The following is a 6,447-nucleotide window of genomic DNA, read 5'->3' as shown; positions in this document are numbered from 1 at the left end:
GTCCGAAGACGACACCTCGGGATGGGCCCTGGCCGGACTGCATACAAGTTCGGCGTTATAACAAAACTATGAAGCAAAATTACGATGGAGTGCGGATACTTACGATCGCACTAGGGGCTTCTTCCTGGGCAGACACCCCTCCTCGCTATCAGCGGCGGTGGCGGAGTAGTCCGGAAGGGACGATTTTCCCTTCTTGGACGTCCCAGCCTCCCCCTCCGGGGCGGCCTTCCTCTTTTTCTCCCCCCCAATACGGGGAGGTGGAGTTTCTTCTTGTTTCCCCCCGCCTCCGCGGGAGGAATCTGCCTCGTCGTCATCAGACGACAAGGGTATGACGGCCTTGCGCCGGGGGCCTCTCATGGTCCCCTGGTCCGCCTTCTCAGGCCCCCCGTCCTTTCCGGATGGGGCGGCCTCCTCTTCTCTTCTTCTTCCCCTTCGGGGGAGGAGTGTGCCTCGTCGTCTTCGGACAAGGCTTCTTGCACGACCTTACGTCGGAGACCCTTTCGGATCCCCGGGGCCTTCTTATCGGCCTTCTTCTCCAGCCCCTTGTAGGGCGCCAGGACCAGCATCTCCGTCAAGAGAGCATTAGCTGGGCTTTCTGGCAGCGGAGCCGGACAGTCAATCTGCTCCGCTGTCTCCACATAATCATAAACAAATATGCACAATTACTTAAGGCTCCCCCATGAATATATTGGGAAGAACCGAATCCGGTGGCAGCCTTAGAACTCACCTGACTAGGAGGCCGCCCGGCATGAAGCCCACGGTCCTCGGATATGGGAGGAGGCACTTCGGAGGCCTTGAACAACACCTTCCACGTGCTTTTATGCTTCATGCCGTAAATCCTCTGAAGCGTCTGGTGTTCAGCCGGGACGAACTCCCACAGATTGAATGCCCGCCTTTGGCACGGCAGAATCCGGCGAACGAGCATGACCTGGATCACGTTGACAAGCTTGATGTTCTTGTCCTTCATGCCCTTGATGCAGTTTATGAGTCCGGTCAGCTCTGTAGATTCGCCCCATAACAGGCCCTTCTGTTCCCAGGAGGTGAGCCGCATGGGGGTTCCGGATCGGAACTCGGGGGCCACCGCCCAGTTGGCGTCGCGCGGCTCGGTGATGTAGAACCACCCCGACTGCCATCCCTTCACGGTTTCCGCAAAGGAGCCGTCAAGCCAGGTGACGTTAGGCATCTTGCCTACCATGGCTCCTCCGCACTCCGCTTGCTGGCCGCTCACGATCTTCGGCTTCACGCAGAAGATTTGTAGCCACAAGCCAAAATGAGGCTTGAGGCGGAGGAAAGCCTCGCATACGATGATGAACGCCGAGATGTTGAGGACGAAGTTCGGGGCTAGATCATGGAAATCTAGCCCGTAGTAGAACATGAGCCCACGGACGAAGGGGTGGAGTGGAAACCCCAGTCCACGGACGAAGTGGGCAAGAAACACGACCCTCTCGTGGGGTCCTGGAGTTGGAATGACCTACCCGTCGTCTAGTAGCCGGTGCGCTATGTCTGCGGCCAAGTATCCGGCCGCCCGAAGACTTGCGATATTCTTCTCCTTCACGATGGAAGCCACCCACTTACCTCCTGCTCCGGACATGTTTAACTATGCGGACAAGACTTGGACTAGGGCGCTGGAGCTCGAGGAGGCAAGAGTGGGCAAAGGAGGAAGAAGGCGTGGGTAAGAATGGGGAACTCTTATCCCTTTATAGAGGCGACGAAAGCGGTGCGCCTCTCCACTGGCCTGTTGAGAATCGCTTACTTCCCAAGCGCCACGATTGATGGCACGGGGGGATTACCCATACCCGTATTGATGAGAATCCCGTGATAAGGGGACACAATCTCTGCTTTGACAAGACATGTCAAGGAAACCGCCTCGCAATACGCGTTGTGGCTGGTTGTGGGAAAACGGTTTGAATAATGACCTGGCCGTAAGGACATGTCACGTCGTCTAAAAAGTTGTCAGCTGAAGTATCATTCTCTCTACGGTGGTATGTAAAGATCATTTTGCAGATCCGGACACGGCCTACATGTTCGATAATTATCTTGGAGTATTCGGAGAAGGAACCCGCCTTGCAATGCCAAAGACAAGACTGTGCACCGGACTCACCGCCATTGAAGCCTGGTTCAGGGGCTACTGAGGGAGTCCTGGATTGGGGGGTATCCGGACAGCCGGACTATATGCATCGACCGGACTATTGAAGCGTGAAGATACAAGACTCAAGACTTCGGCCCGTGTCCGGATGGGACTCTCCTTTGCGTGGAACACAAGCTTGGCGATCCGGATATTATATTTCCTTCCTTGTAACCAACTCCATGTAAACCCTAGCTCTCTCCGGTGTCTATATAAACCGGAAAGGATGGTCCTTAGAAGGCCGATCACAATTACAATCATACCATCATAGGCTAGCTCTTAGGGTTTAGCATCTATGATCTCGTGGTAGATCTACTCTTGTACTACTCATATCTTCAATATTAATCAAGCAGGAAGTAGGGTTTTACCTCCATAGAGAGGGCCCAAACCTGGGTAAACATTGTGTCCCTTGCTTCATGTTACCATCAGCCTAAGACGCACAGATCGGGACCCCCTACCCAAGATCCGCCGGTTCTGACACCGACAACAACCTTGCAGGAGCCAGTTATCTGTCCAGAACCTTGCAGACCCCCATCATCGAGTAAGATCGCAGAGGCCGCGTTGAACATTGCCGAAACTGCTTTCTCCATCGTGTCAGGCAGAGAGTGCCACGGCCCGAGGTTTTCGTCCCATTTCAACCATGGCCACCTGCATCGCAGAGCCCAACCGAACCACCTGAGATTAAGCACCCCTAGCCCCCCACAATCCTTGGGTGCACACACCTGAGCCTCCTCGCCCTTCCAAATGAAACCATGACATCTCCTGTTGATTATTTTGATGGCCCAGACTGGGAGAGGCAGCACTGCCATGAAATGGATCGGAAGAGCCATTAGCACCGACTTAACCAGTGTAAGTCTTCCCGCAGCTGGCAGCAACTTCGGCTTCCAGCCCTTCATCTTGCTGGAAAACTTGTCCACCAGTGGCATGATGTCCTGTTTCCTCAACCTGAAGACACAGAGCGGCAGACAGAGGTACGTGATTGGGAAAGGTTTCCGTTGACACTGAAAGTGCTCTGCCACCATGGTAATCACATCCTCCTCACAACGAATGCATGAAGTCGAGCTCTTTTGCAGGTTGATATGCAACCCTAAGGCTTGGCCAAAGAGATGAAGAATTTCTTAAATTACCCGCAGATCCGTGATTTGTGGCTTGAAGAAGATTACTGCATCATCAGCAAAAATGGACGCCCTTGGGGTGTCTCTGTCAAGCCCCAAGTCAGAAAGCAAACTCTTCTGAACCGCCTAATGAAGCATGCTGTGTAGAGCATCCATGGCCAGGATAAACAGCGTTGGAGACAGCTAATCGCCCTGACGAACACCTTGACCCAGGGCGAAAGGATCGCTGAGTTCCCCATTGATAATCACGGAGGAAGATGAGGATCTCAGCAGGCCGCAAATCCATGAACACCACCTATCCCCAAACGGTGACGCTAAATCTCGGTCGACTGAGACTTCGCGAAGTCTCAGTCGACATGTTAGCCATATGATTATTACTTGCCTTAAGATTCGTAGTGGAGAGTTGGTTGTCTCGTTTTCAGCCTGTTAAGAGAGCGTCGAGCCCGGTTCTCTGATTGTCTGTGTCTTCCGTTGTTTGGGCCATTTTTTGTTTTCGCGTGGTGACTTTCTCCCTTTTGTTATCTATGTATGTCACAGGCAATGCATGTCTTTCTCATTTTGTTTTATTTTTTTCAAGTCGCATCTCAATGTGTGTTTTAGGCTGTTGTTGTCTCGTTCTTTGTCTTTTTCCCTTCATTTTCCTCCTTTTTTCATTTTATCTATCATTTGTATGTCTTCTCTTTTCCCATTTTTCTCTCTTTTGTTATTATTTTTTATTGTCTCATTTGTAGTTCATTTTTTTGTCCTTTTTAGCTTTCATTATTTTAACAGACTCGCTAAATCTTAGTCGACTGAGATTTAGTGAAGTCTCAGTCGACGCGCCATCCGTCAGATTTTTTTTGCTTCAGGATTCACGGTGAAAGTGGGTTATCTTGTTTCAGCCCGTGTAACACACGTGTCCAGCCCGTTTGTTCGTTTGCTTGTCGGGGGACATGGGAGGTTTTCTCGGTGGGCTGCTCGCTGGGCTGGGTTTTTTTTTTTGAAACTGAGGCAAAGATTGCCTCATCTATTAATTAAGCATAAGAGAATTGCCTAGTTAATTACGGAAAACCGGACAAAAACCGAAACAACAAGGGCCAAGCCCACCCCAAAGACTAACACACACAGGGCAAAGCCCATCTACGAACAACATCGATGACAACCACGTCGCCCACATGACACAAGGTCCATGCCCTCGAAGCTGCAACTCTCCGAGGCCGCCGCCTCGACATCCACTGCTCCATTGCGCCCTGCGCACTCAACCGACACCGCCTTCCGGGGCCGCCGCCCCGACATGCCACCGCTCACCCTCGAGCAGCAACGCCGCACGATACAGCAACCCGCAGCCCACACTGCTCAGGACAACCGCACGCAGACCACGAACGTCGCACCACATCCGGGGCCGCCGCCCCGACATGCCTCCACTCGCCCTCGAGCAGCAACGCCGCACAATACAGCTACCCGCAGCCCATGCTGCACAAGACAACTGCACGCATACCACGAACACCGCACCACATCCGGGGCCGCCGCCCCGACGTAAAGTTAGACCGCCCCCTCTGGGTCGCATCGACCAAGCCGACGACCTCGCTACCCACGTAGCACCAAGTCGCCACCCAAACAATGCACAACCGCGACTCTGCCCCATAGAGCCACCGTTGCATCGCTATCCGAGGCCGCCACCTCGGCATAAATCCACCGTCCGGAGCCGCCGCCCCGGCCTCCATCACCCCGACGATGACGCAACTCTGCACCACTGCCATGAGACCCACCACTCCACAAAGGTCACTGCTTCCAAGGCGGTGCCTCCAAGAAGATAACGAAATAATTGCCGCCGCCGCCCGCTCCAATGGAGCTTGGGTTTTCACCCGGAAATACCAGACAGTTGCGGCAGTAGATGAATGTAGCTCCGCGATATGCCTTCAGGAAGGAATGCAATGCTCAAGAACATCACCAGCACCGGCACCGAAGAAGGTGCAAGACTTTCGCCTGGAGGATCTACTCCACTGCCGGGCCTCACAGGAAGCGAACGGCATAGGAACATAGCAATTTGTGCAGAGGGCATCGTTGCCAACCACCAGCCCTCAACACGCCGCAGCAGAGCGCCATGTCAGATCCGCGCACCCCCAGCCACCTCCAGCCCAAGCTACTGCTCTGTTGCAGCTCACCATCACCAGAACCTCCACCGACGCGGCACCGTCGTCCAAAAAACTGTGCCTCGCCGCCACCACCGCAGCTCCCCCGTCCGAGGGAAGGGACCCCAGGCACCCAGCGTGCCCTACAACCGCAGCCCGCCGGAGCGCCGCCACCGCAGCTTGCCGGAGCACCTCCACCGCCAGATCTGGGCGCCCGGGCGCCAGATCGACGACGGCCGGCCTCAGCGCCGCCCCGCCCGCGCCCGCGGCGCACCTCGCCGGCGAACCCGAGCCAAGCCGCCAGATCCGCGCGGCAGGAGGCCACACCGCCCGCCCCAGCTAGCTCCACGCCTCCGTGCCCCGGACGCCACCACGCCGCGAAGCCTTGAGCTCCAGCGGGATCACCATGACAGAGCACCCACCGAGGCGGCCGGCCCGCGCCGTCCAACCCCAAACGGGAGGAGGAGAAGGCCCCGCCGCCGCCGCGCCACGCGGGCTTTGCCTGGCGACGCCTACCGGCGGCGGCGAGGAGAGGAAGGGCGGCGGGGTGTGGCCTGGGCGGCGGCTAGGGTGCGCTCCTGGCCGCCCGCGGGAGCGGCCGGGGAGCGCTTTTTCGTACTTCACGCATATTGCTGGGCTGGTTAGGCGTTCCTCTTATTTCTTTTTTTAGCTATCATATTGTAGACCACCTGAGAGTAGGTGTTCCTTCAATTTCTTCTGTTTGTTGGTTCCAGTAGGTTGTTTTAAGTAGAGATTAGTAGTTATCTTCATTTTTCCCATTCAAGGGGCATTTGTTGTTCCAGTAGTTTGGACAAAGTGCAGATTAATAGTTTCTTTTTTACCAGTAGTCAAAATATATTTTGGATCAACAGAGATTAGTGAGTTTTATTTCCATTTCCCCATTCTTAGCAGAGGATATCTCCACGTGTGTCCTTTTTTGCTATACTTTTTTTCAAGCAGAGAGAATATCCCCATGTGTTTCCCTTTTTGTGTTTTTTTGCTATACTGTATGTTTGGGTGGGATTTTTTTTTCTAAATTCCAGTAGCATGGATCAAGTACAGATTTTATTTCAAGAAGAGTTTGTAGTAATTTTCA

Source organism: Triticum dicoccoides, chromosome 6B (assembly GCF_002162155.2).
Source record: "Triticum dicoccoides isolate Atlit2015 ecotype Zavitan chromosome 6B, WEW_v2.0, whole genome shotgun sequence".
NCBI lineage: Eukaryota > Viridiplantae > Streptophyta > Magnoliopsida > Poales > Poaceae > Triticum > Triticum dicoccoides.
The sequence above is the reverse complement of the archived record's forward strand: the minus strand, read 5'-3'. Positions refer to the sequence as shown.